The following is a 20,823-nucleotide window of genomic DNA, read 5'->3' on the forward strand; positions in this document are numbered from 1 at the left end:
GCAGGATAAAATGAATTAATTTTGTTCTCTGGTATATAAAGCTCACATTGGCAAGTTTTGGCAATATACTTGGTAATGTGGGATGTGAAATAGCACATTGAAATGTTATTTGATGGATGTATTCAATAATCTGTGACATACAAAATATAAACCTAGAATATTCTTTATAGAAAATATTATGTTGTCAAAGTCACTGACTCTTATTCTTAGAATGCCTTATACCACTTACTTGATGCACATGGGGCTTATTTACATCAGCGAAATTAGGTGCAGTGGGAATGAATTGACTCTGGCATTCACATAACCCACAGGGTCAATTCACCCAAATTGACCATCATCCCTTACCACTGGCCATGATTGTTGAGGCTGATGGAGACTGTAGTCCAACACAATTTGGAAAGATGGCTTTGATTTGTATTTTTACAGATAATATGGCAAGGGCTATTGGGGTGTGATATTCAGTTGATAATTTAGGCTGCTGTTTTTCCTCATTTTGTTAATAGGTAGCTAAGGTAAAACTAGCTAAGCATTTCAATACTAGCTGTTCGACATTAAGTTGGAATGAAAAGGCAGGATATACATACATTTTTCACAAATCTTATATATAATTATTAGGGGTAAGCCTTCTTGAGCTTGATGGTTTATTCTTTTGAATAAACATGGTTATAGTTACATTGGAGAAAAATCAGTGAATTCTAAATGTAATCTTGCAAAAGAGTTGCCTGGTTTTTCAGTTGTGTTAACTGCTTTTAAATAATTACTGAAATAGCGAAAAGAACACCTGAATACAGCATCATCTATTTTCATGCAGTTTTTATTTAGATATATATGACTATGATCTCAGGCAGATTATTTTGTTTAGTGTAAGAGCATGGAGATTCAGAATCCATCACTAGATTAGCAAAAGAATGTAAGACATCCTGCACTTCGTGAAAGCAAGGCCTCTAAATGTGTAATTCTGTTGCAGCTTATCAAGTTGCATTGGATTCTTCCCAACTGAAATGTTTAATAGAGTTTCCCAAACAAAAGGTTAACCTGCCAATTATCCCTCATAGTCAGAAGGCTGCCATGATTAAAAGAGCAAATGAATGGAAAATTCAGTATCCCACTGCTGGCATTTCTTTCTATACAGCACGAATGGCAACGTTAGCAGCCTGTCTCTGCCAAAACTCTTATTTCCTGGTCCTGGAAAAGCTAAATAGACCTTAATATATGCTCTCAGACATTCATGTGGAAAAGATTACTGAATGTTTATCCACATGTTGCATGCATTTTTCCAAATAAACGTGGGGCTTTATGCATCAGTAAACCTTGTATACAATTCTCTGTAGAGAAAAAGTGAACACAGGCAGCTATAGTGACCAAACACCAGCCTGTTACGTCTGAGCCTAAGACAAAATGAAGTATCTCGCTTTGAAGTGGAAGGAAAGGAGTAATATTTGTATTCTTATAGGCAAAATGTCTTCAGTGAGGTCAGCATCTAGGCTTTAAGTACTCCAAATCTTCCTAACTTAGGGCCCTTCCAAACAGGGACCTAACTGGCACCCTTGTGTGAGGCAACAGGACAAGGCAGCCTGTTGCACCCCAGCCAGAGTTTACCTTGCCCTTAGCACCAACCAGGAATCCAAAAGCAATAGTTAAACAGTTTATTGAAGAGAGTACATATATAAAGAGAAAAATCACCAAAAGGAATGAGAAAGGCAAAATCCAACGGGTAATCAGAAAAGGTAGTCAATAAGTAAAAGCCCAACCAAACTGGGGAGCAAAGGCAATAATCCATATAATCCAAACAGTATAGGAAAATAAGAAACATAACATGAGCATAATCCAAGGAAACAAGAATCAATACATGAACATGAATCCAGAAAAACCAATAAGATCTTCTTAAAACACGAATCAAAACTCCCAGGAATGTATCTTTCTTTTTATAATTTTAGAGACTAAAAGCATGAATTGGAAACAGAACTTGATATCCTTACTGTTACACAGCGTTGCCTGATCTGAATTTCCAACAAGACGCTCTCTAATTTAAGGGCTGCAAAATATAATGGCATTTCTTTGACCTTGACTTTCTGTCTTGTGAAACTTTCTCTGGGCTTCTTTTTCAGAGACTTTCATATTTCCTGAGCTTGATGTCTAGCTCAGCTGTTCCCTCTTGGTCTGCCAGGTCTTTATCAGGTTGCTAATCTCCTTGTGGGCAAAGGTCATCTCCTTGCTGGACTCCAAATGGTTCCACTTTCAAACAGATCACAACACTAGTCCAGCCATGCAGGAGCTGGTTCAGCATAGTTGAGCATGGAGAAGGATTTTACCCCACCCCATGCCAAATCTACCACCCCAATCCACCCCTCCAAAAAAGCAAGAAAGTTTGTTTTTCGGGAGCGGCTTAAATAGCTTGGGTATGTTTAGCCTGCAGAAGAGAAGGCTGGGAGGAGACATGATGGCCATGTATAAATATGTGAGGGGAAGTAATAGGGAGGAGTGAACAAACTTGTTTTCTGCTTCTCTGGAGACTAGAACGCGGAACAATGGCTTCAGATTGCAGGAAAGGCGATTCCACCTGAACATTAGGAAGAACTGACTGATTGTAAGAGCTTCCTGACTGTAAGAGCTGTTCAGCAGTGGTACTCTCTTCCCCGGGGCGCGGTGGAGGTTTTTTCTTTGGAGGCTTTTAAACAGAGGCTGGATAGCCATCTGTCGGGGATTCTTTTAATGCCATTTTCTTGCTTCTTGGCAGGGGGATGGACTGGATGTCCCACGAGGTCTCTTCCAACTCTATGATTCTATTTTCTTTTCTGGCACTACCTGCCTTTCTTGCTTCTTCATCAAGCAAAGCAAGTTGGGAGCTGTGAGCCTCCTCTCCTCATCCAAAGCTGCTGGGCTCATGGATTCATGAGTCGCCTACATCCCAATCAACTGCAGAACAGATCCATGCTGCTCACAGTGGCTGGTGCCCAGTATTTCAGCATTGTGAGACATTTACAATCCCTATGTATTCCTTACACTATTAAATCTATATAAATAAAAATTGAATGTTTGTTTGTGGGATTAACATAACTCAAAAACCACTTGGCGAATTGACACCAAATTTGGCCACAAGACACCTATCAGGCCAATGAGTGACCATCACTCATAAAAACACTGAAAAACGCAGCGGAAGAGACTTAAAAAGCAAAAAACAAACAAACCCCGCCATTATAACATATGCACATAATCACATAAATACACATATACACAAATATATACACACATATATACACACAGACACATATATACACAGACTGGGCCACAGCAACACGTGGCAGGGGATGGCTAGTATATTATGGATGTGTCACTCTAGGTTACACATTCATGACCATGATTGCAAAGTGTAGCAAACAACAGTAGTGAGTTTGTAAGATAGAAGATTTAATAGAAACCATCAGTGCTTGCATACACTAGAAACTTTAATTTTCTAGTGTATGGTCATAGTGATTGTCTGTGCAACCCTTCAGAATGTATTTCTAACATATTCCTTCATCCACTCAGATATACAGCAGAGCAGTGTGTTTAAGAGGTTGAATGCCATCATTTTTCAAGTCCCTCTGAATCCATTTAAGCCCACACCATAACTCAAAACAAGTTCTCTTTTTCTCCATCCCTTTCTAATATAGCTGAGGGTGGGGTGGGATGAGGGTCTTTTGAATGAATGGAATTTATTTCCATCCCCTCTGCACTTGTACAAGGGCCAAACAAATGAATCTTGTTTATCTGCAAGCAGTAAATGAATGACATTGTGTCTCCCATCCCCTTACAGCCTTGCATTGTGTGAGTAGGATGGCTTTCCTTTCTCCAAGGGATTGGGGGGGGGGGGGGACAGATCTCCTCCTGGTGGCATGGGTGATGTGGGATCCAGCCACGTTTCACAAGAGCTTTCATTGTTTGATTCATGACTAAGATGACTTGAACCCCTGGATGGAACAGTCGGGAGCTGGCACGCTGCATCATCCCACAAGATTGTTGAATCCCAGGGCAAAACCAAAACAGAGGAGATTTCCCCTCCCTACACAGCTTATGCTCTCCCCCTTCTCCTGAGTAAAATACTTTAAACAGAAGGAAATGATTTCATAGTTCAAGCCCTTTTCTCATTTTAACAAGGCTGCTTTTGAAATTTCTAAAGTAACTGAAGACATACAATTCTTTTTCCACACTGTGCGTCTTTGGTCTGGGGTTTACATATAATTGATTTATATAGCATACATGGGCATGAAAATGGAGCTTGTTCAGGCAGTGATTCAAGCAATAATAGGAAAGTTTTATACTTTTGAAATTTGCTTTTGAAAAGACAATTTTCTGGAACATAATGGGTGCTTCAAACAGAGTAAAGTTTTAAGCATATTTTTCTGCAGCCAAGTCACCCTGAAACCCCACTCAGTAAATTTGTTCAGAACTCAGATGATGAAAGTATAACTTTGCTACTTTGCTGTATGGAATTTCCTAGACAAATAAAGAAAAAATGTATCTTATATGTACTACTTAGGATCTGCTAACACAAAACTTTGTCCCATGTCCTTGATGTAGGGAAGTGGCTATATTCTCACTGTTCAAGCCAACAAAAATACAGGCTAAAGCAGGCGTGGGCAAACTTCGGCCTTCCAGGTGTTTTGGACTTCAACTCCCATAATTCCTAACAGTCTCAAACCCCCTCCTTTTCTGTTGAAGTGTCTGAGGGGGAAAAGGAAAGGGTCTGAGGCTGTTAGGAATTGTGGGAGTTGAAGTCCAAAACACCTGGAGGGCCAAAGTTTGCCCATGACAGGGTTAGAGGCATGGTAAATGACAATGTCTTGAGGGAGGAATGAAGAAGAAATCAATGCCATGGAAAGGCCACTTTCTGTGGGACTGCTATGGCAAACTGCGGCTACATTAAAATGTATCTTGATCCCTTTGTAATCAGACCAGATAGACAGGTAGTCTTCCATTAAGCTTCTCATTTAACCCAAAGAGGGAAGCAGTAATTAATGGCATCAGAACAAATGAAAAGCCATTAACCTCACTGTTTTGACTGTGACTGCCTTGGGCATGTTATATTATTTCCATCTCAGAATGGCAAAGGAACATGTGCACACGCCTGAAGCAAATATAGTGTCAGTTGTATTGTGTTAATTTTGTGATTGTTTTAAATTTGATATGTTACTTATTTTGTTTTGTGTTATTTACTATGTTTTTATGACTGTTAGCCGTTCTGAGTGCCTTGTTGAGAGACGGGGCAGACTGTAAATAAAGTTTTATTTATTAATATTTTATTATAGGATTGCAGTAAGCCCTCCCAAAACCAGAAATGACTTGAAGGCACAGAACAACAATAATTCAATGGGTATTGAACTGTATGTCAATCTGTATTGGAAAGGGAGGATCACAAGATTGACCAGAACTTTGAAAGCTTAGTCATATTTTTCTTATTCAAATGCAAGATGACTGAACTAACCTGGTGTTTTCTTATGCAAGGGCAGGACAAGTCATTTCACCTCATTCACACATTCGGATACATTTTCAATTTTAACCCACACAGATTCTAAGAGTACTGCCAAGTGTAAAATAACACTGGCCAACACACATTTTGGTGCCTCAAAAGTTAGCCCTGTTTACTGAGTATATTTGACTGGCTGATTCCAAAAATGGTGCCATTTTTCAAATGTTCATGTATCCAGTAGTAAAGATTCTCTTTGATAACGGATCGAGGTCCTGTGTCTTCATTGGGAACAGCTGCTGTGAGCTGACAGTTTTCCCTTATCAGCTCTAGATTTTGAGATATAGAACATATGCCATTTACTTGCCCATAGAAAATCATGATAACCATATCTAAGAAGCTATAGCTGCTGTGATCTATCCAATGCAATTTTCTGAATCAGTGCCTCCAATAACCCCAGGAACATAATTGTAAACCAAGACACAAATAATGTTGGGGTTTTTTTGTTAGGCTGTGCATTAAATAAATGTATGCTTGATACTATCCAGTCCATGAGAGGAAGCCCTAAGGAAAGTGGTGAGATGGTATAATTTCCTTGTATTCTACTGAATTCAGATCTCCTGGGATGCTATAGTGCACCTAAAGATCTTGAAAGATAGATGAGTTTTAAGTGGTTTTAAATTACCAATAAAGCAGATCATTGTTTGCACAGCTGTAGTTAAAATTCCTTTTAGAGTTGTTATGCCTAAGTACTTTGCAGTGAGGTTGTGGAGGGGCAGAAGCAGAGAGAGAGAAGAGGTAATTTTTCCTCTGTGTAATATTTTTTCATTACATACCTTAAGCTGTTTATCAAAACCTATATGCTGTCCTACTCATAGTTTTGTTTTCTCTCTTGCACTATCTGTCACATTTTGTAGTAGAGTATAAATAATAAACTTGGTAGTGTACCCTGAAAATCTTATTTTTCCTGACAGCTACATTATAAAATGACTAACATAGTTGGAATTGGTTCCTCTGGGAAGTGAAGCTTTATTTTTGAGGATCCTGTGATATCAATTAAGAAACACACCAGATTAGGTTCCATGCAATCACCATGAAGCACAGTGCAAATCAGTCTTTTTTCCCACTTGCCAGTGCATATAACAGTTGGAGATTATATTTACACTATCACTTAGTATGCTAGAGCGCAATCCCTAAAAATGCTGCAAAGTTAAATACAGTAAATAAAAAGTTGCCAGAATGAGATACTGAAGCATGAAGTACAAAATGCTATGAGTGTGAACAGACACAATGTAAGTAACAAAATGGCACTACACTGTATTCCATAGTGTTATATTAACAAAGTGTCTTAAAAAGTTAAAAAAAAGAAAGAAAAAAAAGGTAAAGGTTTCCCCTGACATTCAGTCTACTCATATCCGACTCTGCAGGGTGGTGCTCATCATTTCTAAACCAAAGATCCAGCGTTGTTCATAGACACCTCTAAGGTGTCTAAGACTGCATGGAGCGCGGTTACCTTCCTACAGAAGCGGTACCTATTGATCTACTCACATTTGCATGTTTTCGAAATGCTAGGTTGAAAGAAGCTGGACCTAACAGGAGGAGCTTACCCCACTCCCCAGATTCGAACCACCAACCTTTTGGTCAGCAAGTTCAGCAGCTCATCGTTTTAACCCGCTGCACCAGGAGATGCCCTTGAAGTATTGCTTCTTAAATTGAGGATCTTGACTCCAACTGGGCCCCCTTAGCTCAATGCTGGGGTCCCAAAAATTTGGGACAGTAAACTTTTTCTAAATTGCACCTTTTTTGTTGTTCATTTGTTCAGTCGTTTCCGACTCTTTGTGATCTCATGGACCTGCCCACGCCAGAGCTCCCTGTTGGCCGTCACCACCCCTAGCTCCTTCAAGGTCAATCCAGTCACTTCAAGGATGCCAGCCATCTATCCATCTTGCCTTTGGTTGGCCCCTCTTCCTTTTTCCTTCCCTTTTCCCTAGCATAATTGTCTTCTCTAAGCTTTCCTTTCTTCTCATGATGTGGCCAAAGTACTTCATCTTTGCCTCTAATATCTTTCCCTTCAGTGAGTAGTCAGGCTTTATTTCCTGAAGTATGGACTGGTTGGATCTTCTCACAGTCCAAGGCACTCTCAGAACTTTCCTCCAACACCACAGTTCAAAAGCATCTATCTTCCTTCGCTCAGCCTTCCCTAAGGTCCAACTCCCACAGTGGCTTCTTTTAAGCATTTACTCAAATTTGTGCTTCAGCTGTACTCATAAAAAAGTAAAGTTGGCCTATTTAACAAGTTTTGCAAATGCTGGTTGTTATCAGTAATTTTTGATTTTTATACATATTTTATATTCCTATATACTTTGGGCCACATAAAACATTTGGAACCAAAAGGAGTTGCTAGTGGAACTAGTTAAGAATCCCTGTCTTAAAGGATGATATGGCTGTAGTCAAGAGCTTTCAAAAATCCTTCCCCAGTCCTGTATGTCCTGCATGTCATGCAATTTCTGCAATTTATGTTTTCTGCAGGTTTCAGGTAGGAATTCTGCATATTCATAGCTTCAGTAGGGACTGGTGACATATGTGATACAAGCCATTTCTTTAAATTGTACACTTTGTTCCTTAGTTCCTTGAGGTCATGGAAACCTATTAAGCAAACTCTTGTGAAAAGATGAGCAAAGAAGTTCAAGAAGTAATGCTTCAGCAGACTGTGGAAATCTCTAAAGTAGCTTTTGCATTTATTTTGCCAACCCTACCTGACCCCTGACTAACAGTAATGATGCTTGTATATTGATTCATTGCAAACAGTAGGGGAAAAAACAAGACTGTAAACACAGGAATTGGCTTTGCCAATGTGTGCCTGTCCATCAATGACTTTCTGTCTTGACACAACAGCGGCAGTATTTTAGTCCTTGAAAGTCTTTCCCCCCATAAGCGTATTTTTAAAATGCAGCTTTTTAAAAAGGCTGTGAAGTTTAGCCAGTACTCAAGTAAACATTATTTCTGTCACTGATGCTAGCTTCTCTAAATTGGTCACCTTTTATCATTGTTATTAGTCATTTTAAGCAATTTTGTTCAATATAGAACGGGAATTAAACAGCAGATCACGTTGAGGCTCTTTTTCTATTATCACTGAGGCACACCACTAACCTAAGGAAATGCATACTTTGAAGCCAAATATATCTTACCACATAAACATGTTACATGTATATATATATATAACAATATGTTTGTTGTTGTTCATTCGTTCAGTCATTTCTGACTCTTTGTGACCTCATGGACCAGCCGACGCCAGAGCTCCTTGTCGGCCATCACCTCCTTCAAGGTCAATCCAGTCACTTCAAGGTTGCCATCCATCCACCTTGCCCTTGGTCAGCCCCTCTTCCTTTTTCCTTCCATTTTCCCCAGCATAATTGTCTTCTCTAAGCTTTCCTTTCTTCTCATGATGTGGACAAAGTACTTCATCTTTGCCTCTACTATCCTTCCCTCCAATGAGCAGTCGGGCTTTATTTCCTGAAGTATGGACTGGTTGGATCTTCTGGTGGTCCAAGGCACTCTCAAAACTGTCCTCCAACACCACAGGTTTTTTTCATGTCAGAAGCTGGAGCAGACAAACAGGAGCTCATCCCATCTCATGGATTCAGACCACTGACTTTCAGGTCGGCAGTTTGGCTGGCACAAGGGTTTAACCCATTGCACCACAACGATTAGGTTAAAAGGCAGTTAAAATACAATAAATACAATGAAAATGCATTTTAAAACTCACAATCCCCTCCCAAGTATTTCCAACCCTTCCCTGATTGGTTGGTCTGTTGTGACAGTCCTACAGCTACTACAACTTTCCCAAGTTTATTTTTATTTGAAAATGTCACATAAATATTTTATTTAATTTTTTTGTGAAAGACAGCTGAATAAATGGGAAGGGGATATGAACGAAGGGAAATCTGTTTTAAATCCAGAGTGTTTGTGCCATTTGTGTTGTAAATGCAAAGAGGGAAAAAAGCCCTCTGAACAGCAGTTCAATCCACATTGACCCCTATCCACAGACAAGACAATATATATCCTAAACTGAATTCAGATCCATGTCTTCCTTAAGGGAAAAGAACAAAAAGAGAATAGTAACACATTATATAATGAGTTCAGTGAGAAAGAAGTATGCATTTTCATTGTTATAAATTCTTTGTTCAATATCTGTTTAGGGCAATTGTCCCTTTGGGGGAGCATCTCTGAGTCCAAAACAAGCCAAACACCATCGTTCATTGTCATTTCATAGTATGCATATTCACAATTGATTCCTTAATATTCTATATTCCTGGAGGCCCCATCTACACTGCCATATAATCCAGTTTTGGAATCCAGATTATCTGATTTGAACTGGATTATATGGAAGTGTAGATTTATATGAGGGTTGAATGAAAAGTAATGCCTCCACCTTTGTTACTTGGGTTTGGATTGGAATATTTTAATAAATCAAACACAGAAATAATCCTCAGAATATGCCCTTTAACTACCACTATTGACTTTTCCACATAATCACCTGACAATTGGATATGTTTCTGCCAACAATGAACAAGTTTTCTGAAGCCGCCATGGAAGAAGTTGACGCTCTGTTTCCGCAACCTATCGTGCACAGATCTTCCGTTAGCCAAGCAAAGCAATAATGTGACCCACACGTTCTTGTGAAATGCCGATTATGCTTGAAATTTCTCTCTGAGTAATACAACAATCGTCCTGAATCAATCTGTCAACCTTTTGCTTGTGAAACTAAGTGGTTGCTGTCACAGGACATCCAACTCTTTATTTGTCAAGCAAGTTAGATGTTTGCAACTCAACATATTTAAACTTACTCGCTCAACAATGCACAGTACTCACATCAACACAATCATCATAAATGGCTTGTATTCTCTGATGAATCTCCTTTGGGTGACACCTTCTGCTGTCAAGAATTTAATTACTGCATGTTGCTTAAGTCGCATTGACTGACTGTCTGAGCAGGGTTTCATACTTTGCACTTTAACAACACAACCATTCAATGCTAAGGCTTCCCGCCAAAATGGAACTGTAGAGGAGAGTCTACTGAACAAACCAGTACGTGCCACATACCAGTACTGCCATTTGTTGAGGAGTTACGAAGGTGAAGGCATTACTTTTCATTCAACCCTTGTATAATCCTGCTCAAAGCACATAATCTGTATTTGGAAACTGGATGATATGGCAGTGTAGATCCAGCCAGAGTTAATTAAGCATCTATACATGGGATTGCAATCACATGTCTATGAAACATCTCCGTATAAGCATCCCTTTGTAAATTTTTGGTTTTGTGCTTTCTAAATTGACACTGGAAAATAAAAATTAAAAATTGGGGCTGGGGAGTGCTTTATGGGATTGGGGCATTTGAGGAATTGGAAAACCCTCTGTGAGGACTCTCTTCCTCCCTTGCTTTCTGGTTCTTTGAAAAGTGGAGATCTCAAGGTACAATAATCCTATGAAATGTAGTTCTCTAGGGTGCCACTGCTGCTGACAGCATTATGGGTGAGTTCATTGACCTTGGGAACATGTCGTTATCCACCCATACTGACAGAATCTGTTAGTCATGAAGTACGTTTCCAATATTTCCTGGCACATAAGACATGGGCATTTCAAGTCTTAAGACATTTCTTTTAACATTTAAGGGTTCAGGATGAAGGTCACATAGATTTTTTCTGTTTCTACTGTTGCAAAATAAGTATTATTATTATTATTTATTATTACTTGCACTTATTGACCGCCCCTCTCAGCCCGAGGGCGACTCGGGGCGGTGAACAGCAACAAAAAAGACAGAGTACAGTAAGCCAAAACAATACAGACCGGACAAATACAACATAACAAATACTTAAACTAAAAATCCGCTTCGCCAAGTCCTGGGGTCATAGCCAAACTCGTAGTCCTACATCATTCCATTGTCATTCAACACTCAATTAAAGGCCTGCTCGAAGAGCCACGTCTTCAGGCTCCTACGGAAGGCCATCAGTGAGGGCGCCTGTCTAACTTCAGCAGGGAGGGCGTTCCACAGCCGGGGGGCCACCACCGAGAAGGCCCGCTCTCTCGTCCCCGCCAGACGAGCCTGTGAGGCAGGCGGGACCGAGAGAAGGGCCTCCCCGGATGATCTCAAGGCCCTCGTGGGCTCGTAGGCCGAGATGCGGTCTGCAAGGTATTTTGGGCCGGAACCGTTAAGTAGCAAGAGGACGTGATGGTATAGAAAAACTATTGTGGGCCAATTGTCAACATGAGTGAGGTTTGGATTTCTTTGTTTTTGCCAAAGTTATGAAGAGTTTGGGGTTTGCCATTACATACCACAACATTCTGACTTTTGTGCCAACACTGCTGTAGGCAGAAATATACATTGGCACAGGGAGCCGTTTCCTATGAAGTAGAGTAGTATTATACTCGCTGTCCTTTGGCTACAAGTCTAAAACTACTTGTCACAAAATCTCCCAGGATGCATGTAGAAATAATGCAGTTTGATATCACTTTAATTGACATGACTCTGTGCTGTAGAATTCTGGGAGTTGTAGTTTGGTGAGGCACCAGCCCTCTCTTTGCAGAGAAAGCTAAAGAGTTTGGGACTATAGTTTCCAGAATTCCATAGCATATCCTGAGAGATTGGTTAGCAATACTCAAATCTGCTCTCAGACACAATTCAACTTCCTTTCCTCTTTCCAAGGAATTTAATGTTCAAAGTTAGACTTAACACTTATCTATGGATATTAGAGGCATTGTGGTTTAACTCAGATTGGATTGCTGTATGCCATGTTCCAGAATCATTCTCTCCTGACGTTTCACCTGCATCTATGGCAGGCATCCTCCATTAAGGATGCCTGCCATAGATGCAGGTGAAACATCAGGAGAGAATGCTTCTGCAACATAACTATACAGCCTGAAAAACATACAGCAACCCAGTGATTCCAGACATGACAGCCTTCGACAACACATTAACTCAGATTCTTAAATTCAACTGGAATCCTTCAAATGTTATTACTCCAAATCTATAGTTTTATGGTACATTAGAAATAAAGCTTTGCAATTGCCAAATGTTGATTTCTAACTTATATTTTAATGAAAATATGAGCAATTATTATTCTCTTTGGAGGGGAAAATCCACCCAATTTCCATATTTTTAATTTGGGTCCAAACAAAGTTTAAAATGCAGATGGTGATGATAAAGATAGAACCATAGAGTTGGAAGAGACCTCTTGGACTATCCAATCCAAACCCCTGCCAAGAAGCAGGAAAATCACCTTCAAAGTACCCCCTGACAGATAGCCTCCAGCCTCTGTTTAAAAGCCTCCAAAGAAGGAGCCTCCACCACACTCCAGGACAGAGAGTTCCACTACTGAACAGCTCTCACCATTAGGAAGTTCTTCCTAATGTTTAGATGGAATCTCCTTTATGTGTACCGCACCATTTTCCCATAATTCAAATTCAGTATCTTATTTAAAGCAAGTAGAAAACAGTATTAAACTATACATAAAATTAAAATAATGTAAGCGATAAAAAGATAAACATGGTTATTAAACAAATAAAAACAATGTAACACTCTCTATTCAGTTGTAAATGCTTGCTGAAAAAATTCCCAGCCAATGAGAATTGAGCCAATGGGGGCCATTGCCCTTTGGTTCAAGCTGATCAGTCCACTGTGAAGAAACATGTTGCTCTCCCTGTTTCCACGTCTCCAAATTATAGCCCAAAAGTCTTTTCGGGAGTGATAGAAGTTGTATAGCATTGTCAAAGAACATGCAAATAGATGAAGTAAAACTGATGATAGAAACAGAGTTGATATTTAATTTGAAATCAACATACATCTAATTATTTTTTGAATGTAGCTGAGCAGAAGAAGAGAATTTACATTATTTTCAAACACATTTTTTCACATAATATACTTTTTTGGTACATTTTATCCACAAGTTCATTTTTTGAGTATGCATTTTAAGCTCAAATATGCATTTCATTTGCAATCTGGAAAAATGTATCTTGAATAAGTGCAGAAACCAAAAGTTGACTGCCTTTCAGTTCATTTCTAACGAGAAAAACAGGTCAGGATATTTTAAGATGGAGAGCTAACAGTGCTGAGAATCCCTGATCTGGATCTTAATGGATTTAACATACAAAGACTGGAATATAACACTTGGTTACTGAGGGAAATTAAATTCCTTCCAGTGTCCACTTTTTACAGAAGAAATAGAGTTGCATGTGGTTCCCTGGTTTTTTTATATATATATACTTTTAAAACTTTTATACAATGCAACTGCTGGGGCATCCGTTTGAAGTAGAGGACTGACATTATTGGGGATTAGGTCTTCCAAATGCTTTCCCCTCATTCTGTGTTCTCCCCCTTCGTTACTGCCTCTACCCACATTATGCAAATACTACAAGAACAAACATTCTTTTTCCAAGTCGCCTCAATTGTTTCATTACATATAGTGAAGAGGGATATCTAAAAGAGAAACATGGGGGTATACATAATGTGTACTTCCACCCTTAATTAGAGACTCCTTTGAACACAGCGTGGGAATGGTCTGTCTTGGGTGAAAAAATAATTGCTTTTCTCTTTAATTTAAGAACTGTACAGCTACAAGAGTTACATCTGTGTTTCCCTTAGCCTACTAAATATACAACGTGTTTTGGAACTGAGGTGGGTTTTTTATAGTGATTTCAACAGACTTTTGTATATAGAAAAGAACCAGCAATCTCTGTAATCACTGCTGTAATCTCAAATTAGTAAACTATGTAGGATGGATGTGATTATATCTACACTAGAGGTATAGATATGCAGCCCTCCAAAATTTATTGAATGCCAAATTCCAGCAGTTTTAGCCAACAGAGCCAATGGTGAGTAGTGCTATGCAGTTGCATGATTCTCACTTTGATTAATCAGGAAGTGCTGCATAGTCAGACATATGCTCCAGACTTTAAGAAAGCCAACTTGAGTAAACCTAGGGAAAACTGAGCATGATCCCATGGTCAGGTATACTAGAAGGGAAAGGGGTTCAGCTTAAAACAGTTTCAATTGCAGTGGTGCAATGGGTTAAACCCTTATGCCAGCTGAACTGCTGACCTGAAGGTTGGCAGTTGGAATCTGTGAGATGACATGAGTTCCCGTCTATCAGCTCCAGCTTCCCATGTGGGGACATGAAAAAGCCTCCCACAGGGTGGTAACACATCCAAGCGTCCCCTGGGCAAGGTCTCTGCAGATGGCCAGTTCTCTCACACCAGAAATGATTAACAGTTTCTCGTCACTTCTGACACAATAAAAAAGAGGAAGGAAAACAGGAACCACAATGGATGCCCAAAGAACTTTCAGCTGAACTAAGAATTAAAAGAGATATGTACAAGAAATTGAAAAAGGGAAAAATCACCAAAGAGGAATTCAAACACAAATAGCCAGGGAGAAAGTTAGGAAAGCCAAAACACCAAACAAGCTTAGGCTGCTAGAAAAGTTGAAAACACTAAAAAGGCTCTCTTTTGGTTTTGTCCATAGAAAAAGGAAAAACTAGAAAATGGTAGGACCATTTCATACACATGATGGCGAAATGTTAACAGAAGGCAGAGAAAAGGCAGCACTACTCAACACCTTCCTAGCCTCAGACTTCTCCCAAAAGGTTAATAGTGCTCAACTTGGGGATAATGGGGCAGCGGATGCAGTAGGGGAAAGTAGCACAGAATAGGTAAAGAGGCAGTAGAGGAATAGCTGGCTAATGTTAATGAATCCAAGTCTCCAGGGTCAGATGAACTCAATTCAAGGGTATTTAAAGAACTGGCAGAAGTAATTTCAGAGCCACTGGCAATCCTCTTTGAGCATTCCTGGAGAACAGGAGAAGTTGATCGGAACAGAGTTGGAAGAAGGCAAATCTTCAAAAGGTGAGAGGGGGAGGACTCAAATAATTACTGCCCTGTTAGCCTGACATCAACACCAGGAAAAATTCTGGAGCAAATCATTAAAGGCAGTCTGTAATATCTCAGGCCCATCTACATTAACCATATCACACATTTTCAAACTGCATTATATGGAAGCGTGGGTGGGGCCATAAAAAGGAATGCCGTCAACTTGGGATTTTCAGTAACAAGTCATGCCAAATTAACCTTATCTCTCTTTTTTGATAGTGTTACAAGCTGAGTTGTTGAAGGGAATGTTGTGGGTATAATATAGTTTCTTTTTCAGTAAGGCTTTTGACAAGGTTCTCCATGACATTCTCACAAAGAAGTTAATATTTGGGCTAGATAATGCTACTGTTACACCTAATTGGGAATTGATTGACTGGCCAAACCCCAAGCTAGCTTGCCAATGGTTCCTCCTTATCCTGGAGAGAAGTGACCAGTGGGGTCCCACTGTTGTTCAACATCTTTATCAGTCACTTGGATGGCACAATGGAAGGCATGCTGATCAAATTTTCACATGACACCAAATTGGGAGAGATAGCTAATACCCCAGAGAATAGGATCAGAACCTAAAATGCCCTTAACAAATTAGACAGTGAGACCAAAACCAACAAAAAGAATGTCAACAGAAAGAAATGTACGGTACTAGAGTTAGGCAGTAAAAATGAAATCCACAGATATAGGATGGATGACACCTCGCTTGAAAGCAATGTATGTGAAAGGGCTCTAGGCGTCTTAGTGGACAATAAGCTGAACCTGAGTCAACAGTGTGGTAAACAAAGCCAGTGCAATTTTAGGTTGCATCATTAGGAGTATAGTGTCGAGATTGAGGGAAGTCACGGACCCATTTTGGTCAGGTCTCACCTGGAATACTGTGTCCAATTCTGGAATGCCACAATTCAAGAAGGATATTGACAAGCTGGAACATGTCCGTAGAAGGGTGACCAAAATGATCAAAGATTTGGAAACCAATCCCTATGAGGAATGACTGAGCTGGATGTGTTTAGCTTGGAGAAAAGAATGCTGAGAGGGGACATTACAGCTATGTTTGAAAGGATATCACATTGAGGAGGAGGCAAGTTTGTTTTCTACTCTAGGGACTAGGACATAATGTAGCAATGGATACACATAAACATTAGGAAAAACATCCTGGCAGTTAAGAGGTGTTTGGCAGGGGAATATGCTGCCTCGCAGAGTGGTGGAGTCTACTTCTCTGGGAGTTTTTAAGCAGAGGCTGGATGGCCATCTATCAGGAGTGGTTTGATTTGTGTGTTCCTGCATGACGGGGTTGGATTGGATGGCCCTTTTGGTCTCTTCCAGTTCTATGATTTTAAATTATGTGACAGTTGTACACATTTAATTCTTCCTCAAAATGAATGTTAGTAAAGATTGGATTTATTCCTTCCCCGTCCATTCCCATTTGTATATGTAAATAAAATGATTTAGAATTAATAAAAGGAATGATAATAGTCATAAGTGGCTTTTTCTGCCTATGATGATCAAATGAGATAAATTGCAAAGCTCTTTGATTTGTTAAGTGTGCAGAGTTGTGGGTCTTGCGTGGGGATATGCTCCTTCAAGTCCTCTGTTGACCACATGAATTTTGCAGTTTTTAAAGGAAGAAATAGGTTTTTGACAGCTTTTTTCTGAAATACATCTTATATAGCACTTGGTATTCATTGGTGGTCTCCCATCCAAGTATTCACCCTGCTTAGATTCTAAGATCATATGGGATCTGTTACTGCTTCCAACATTGTTACTGCTTCTAACATTCTCTACAGCCATATATTCATTTCATGCCTCAGGTGACCTCTTGTGGTGAGACATTGCAGTAACATGGTTGTATTGCGATGTTCTTGCCTTGCAAGGAAAAATGACAAAGGGATTTTTTCAAAATAGCTCCAGGCATTTCCAGGCACTCCTTTTTGGGGCTTCCCCCACCCCCTGCAGTAAATTTGGCCAGTGTGTTTGGTGCTGAATGTGTTTGTTCAAAGTCTTGACTTCAACTGTTTGGCTTGTGTATGTTGTGTGTTCCATCTGGGGAAAGGTTTCCAAAGGATTACTTTGTGGCATTTTCTCAAAATACTAAGCCCCTAATTTTAGGCTGCTGTTGTGGAGATTTCCATGTGCTGGCAATTTTTATTTATTTATTTATTTTAGATATTGACCGTTTCTTTTCCAGTACATGTTCAGAACAATGAGTAAGAATCAACCTGTTTTATTCAATTGTCAGCAACCGAGTGCGGCCAATTCAAAATTAACATACTGAGAATGGAAGGGATAAATAATCCTAAAACTCCTTCTCTGGTTTTCAGCCCACTTCATTAACCTAAATCCTTGAATTGCCCCAAGCCTTAGTAGGTACAAGTAAATCTTTTGGTTTAGCTGCTAACCAAAACAAAGAAACAAAAACAAAATGCACAAGCATGACACAAATCTGTTCAAGGTAAAAGATTACCGAGTGCAAAGTGTGGCAACCCAGCAGGAGTTCTTAAGCCTAAAATTTCTATAATTGCTTCTCTGGTCCTCTCCAGATTATCTGTTCCTCAAAAATAATGGCATTAAAAGATAAAGGCCCATCATGTTGGATGGAGAAGCATAAAGTGAAAGGTGGGTAGTGGTGGGCATTTATAATGCCATCCTAGGCATGTCTGTCTAGAAGCAAGTCCTGTTGAGTTCAACTTACTTAGAATCCTAGAGTTGGAAGAGACCTCGTGGGCCATCCAGTCCAACCCCTTGCCAAGAAGCAGGAAAATTGCATTCAAAGCACCCCAACAGATGGCCATCCAGCCTCTGTTTAAAAGCCTCCAAATAAGGAGACTCCACCACACTTACTTTCAGGTAAGTGTGCATAGCCAGTTACTGGGAGTTAAAATGTGGCTCACCATTACCTTGCTTCTGGGGCATTTGGTTTTTTACTCCAACCTATAAAGAAGATGAACCCTAGTTCTGCCCATTTAATAGTTTCAGTACTTTGGATAGTCTCTTCAAAATCTAGAACAGTGGTTCTCAATCTATGGGTCTCCAGATGTTTTGGCCTTCAACTCCCAGAAATCCTAACACCTGGTAAACTTGCTGGGATTTCTGGGAGTTGTAAGCCAAAACACCTGGGGACCCACAGGTTGAGAACCACTGATCTATTTCTATATCTAGTCTAAAATAAAACCTGTAGTGAATTCCCTTCCTCACAGACAGAGGAACCATTGCCATCACTATGGGGTACATCTTGTTGAAGTCAATGGGACTTAATTTTCAGAAATAGAATTGTGCTTCTACTAATACAAAAGTGCACAGGATTTTTTGAAAATCTAATTTTATCTTGATGCAGGGCTACTGATATAAGCAACAAACAAGAATGGCTCACTTCACAGGATTGGCAGTGCACCCAGACTCAAAGGCTTCATAAGTCTATAGAGAATAGGAACATGTTGGGACATTATGCTTGGTTGTGCTTGTCTACACAATGCCCTCCATGCACCCACAGAATCCTCTCTATCAGAGTTTGGCCCTTGAAAACCAAAATGCAGTGTAACTGCATGATATATAGATTGTAAGCATGCATAGGGTTGTTGTGAGTTTTCCGGGCTGTAAGGCCATGTTCCAGAAGCATTCTCTCCTGACGTAAGCATTCATAGTTTGGGATGCAATCCAACATACACTTGGTTTCTGTCCCAGTAATTTCAATTAATTATCCCCAAAAGAGGAGGAAAACAATTGTAAAATAGACCTCTTTTGACCCCAGCAATCAACTAATAAAGCATACACGTAAAGCATTGTGTAATGTTCTATATATTGTTCCAACTTAGTTTTAGGCACCAATGTCCAAATGTCTTTTGCAGTTCGGCACTGTATCTCTTATTTTTTACCCTTTGCACTGAACCAACATAGCAGAGCTATTGTATAATTGATACAAGATGATAAAGGCACAAAAACCTCCTGTTTGTGTCAGGCCTCTGGCAATGCTTACATTCCATAGGGACTGTTTTATATCTTTTGCAGGGGATAAATATTTCAAATTGTCTTGACCAACAGCTGGGATTCATTCATAACATTAGTTTCACATATCTTCCTGGTTTTAAATACCATTGAAAATCCTGACCATCTCATTTAGAGCTGGCCTGTCATCTTTAAAGCTTCTTGTTTATCTAAGTAGTTCAGCTTGTTTGCTGAAGAAAGTTAACTTAATTCTCTTGAGTCATGAAGAAAACCAGTCCCAAAATATGACGTGAGTTCAGTAAAGAGAGTTGACTGAAGTTGAAACTGGCATTCTGCGTACCACCCTTGAGTTAGGTCATTTTGTAGCCTTGTTTGAATATTTAGGCTTTCTTGTTCACCAGAATTTGAATGTTAGATCCTATTTAAATATTAAATGTATATGTATTGTTTATTATTTGCCTCATATGAAGGGTTATAGTTATATAGAAGAGCAAAAATAGGATATTTCTTCTCCATATAATGCCCCCCAGTGATTTTTTTTCTTTAGTTCAGAACTTTCTAACATTACAGTGAGTGAGACAATGAAAATTGTTCTCATTGGGTCACGGTGGTGCAATGGGTTAAATCCTTGTGCCGGCTGAACTGCTGACCTGAAGGTGGGCAGTTTCAATCCAGGGAGCGGGGTGAGCTCCCAAATGTCAGCTCCAGCTTCTCCTGCGGAGACACGAGAGAAGCCTCCCGCAGAATAGAAACACATCCGGGCGTCCCCTGAGCAACGTCCTTGCAGACAGCCAATTCTCTCACACCAGAAGTGACTTGCAGTATATCACTTCTGACATGATAAAAAAAAAACAACTGTTACATTTGTTTTATTTACATTACCTAGGTAAATTTCACTCCCTCTTTTTATTGGATGCTTACATTATATTTTTAAATGCAGAACCAAAGTTACAGTGGAAAGTAACGAGTGTTGACAGAATTAAACCGCTCAACTGGGATTTGAAAGATACTGGGTGAGATTGGACTAGCAGTTCGCCCTCAGCTTAGCCTATTTCACAAGGTTGTTGTGTGGATACATTTGGGAAGAGGAGAGCCATGTATGGCATCCTGAGTACATTTGAGAAATGATGGGATATAATAAATGTCATTAATAAATAAGCTCAGGTGTGCAAATATTCATATATTATTATCCCTTGTTCAAAGGATCTGGAAGTGATGGGAGAAGACAACATGATACCTTCTTTTGGTTTATAAAGACAATACCAGTTCAGAACATAGACCGGGCATGAGCAAACTTTATAACTTGTGGGCCGCATGGTTCTCCCCAAGCCCCTTCCCTGCTCATTCCTCCCATTCCTCTTCTCTTTTGGAGGCAGAAAGTGAAGTAAATACAGGAAACATTTGGATCCCAAAGGGATTGGCTTTGGCCAGGATGGGAGAGAAAAGGTGTATCCATTAGACCTTGTATTGCCTACTCCTGATATAGAATCCTAGCGCTAGAAGAGACCCCCAAGGGCCATCCAATC

At 39.7% G+C, this 20,823-nt stretch overlaps 1 protein-coding gene across 1 annotated transcript in view; it reads left to right on the forward strand.

The window, feature by feature from the left end:
* The window catches only part of LPAR1 (lysophosphatidic acid receptor 1), a 59,084-nt gene that overhangs the window by 31,502 nt on the left and 6,759 nt on the right, over nucleotides 1–20,823 (forward strand). The window lies entirely within an intron of this gene.

The sequence above is a fragment of the Anolis sagrei genome, chromosome 2, assembly GCF_037176765.1.
Source record: "Anolis sagrei isolate rAnoSag1 chromosome 2, rAnoSag1.mat, whole genome shotgun sequence".
Lineage (NCBI taxonomy): Eukaryota > Metazoa > Chordata > Lepidosauria > Squamata > Dactyloidae > Anolis > Anolis sagrei.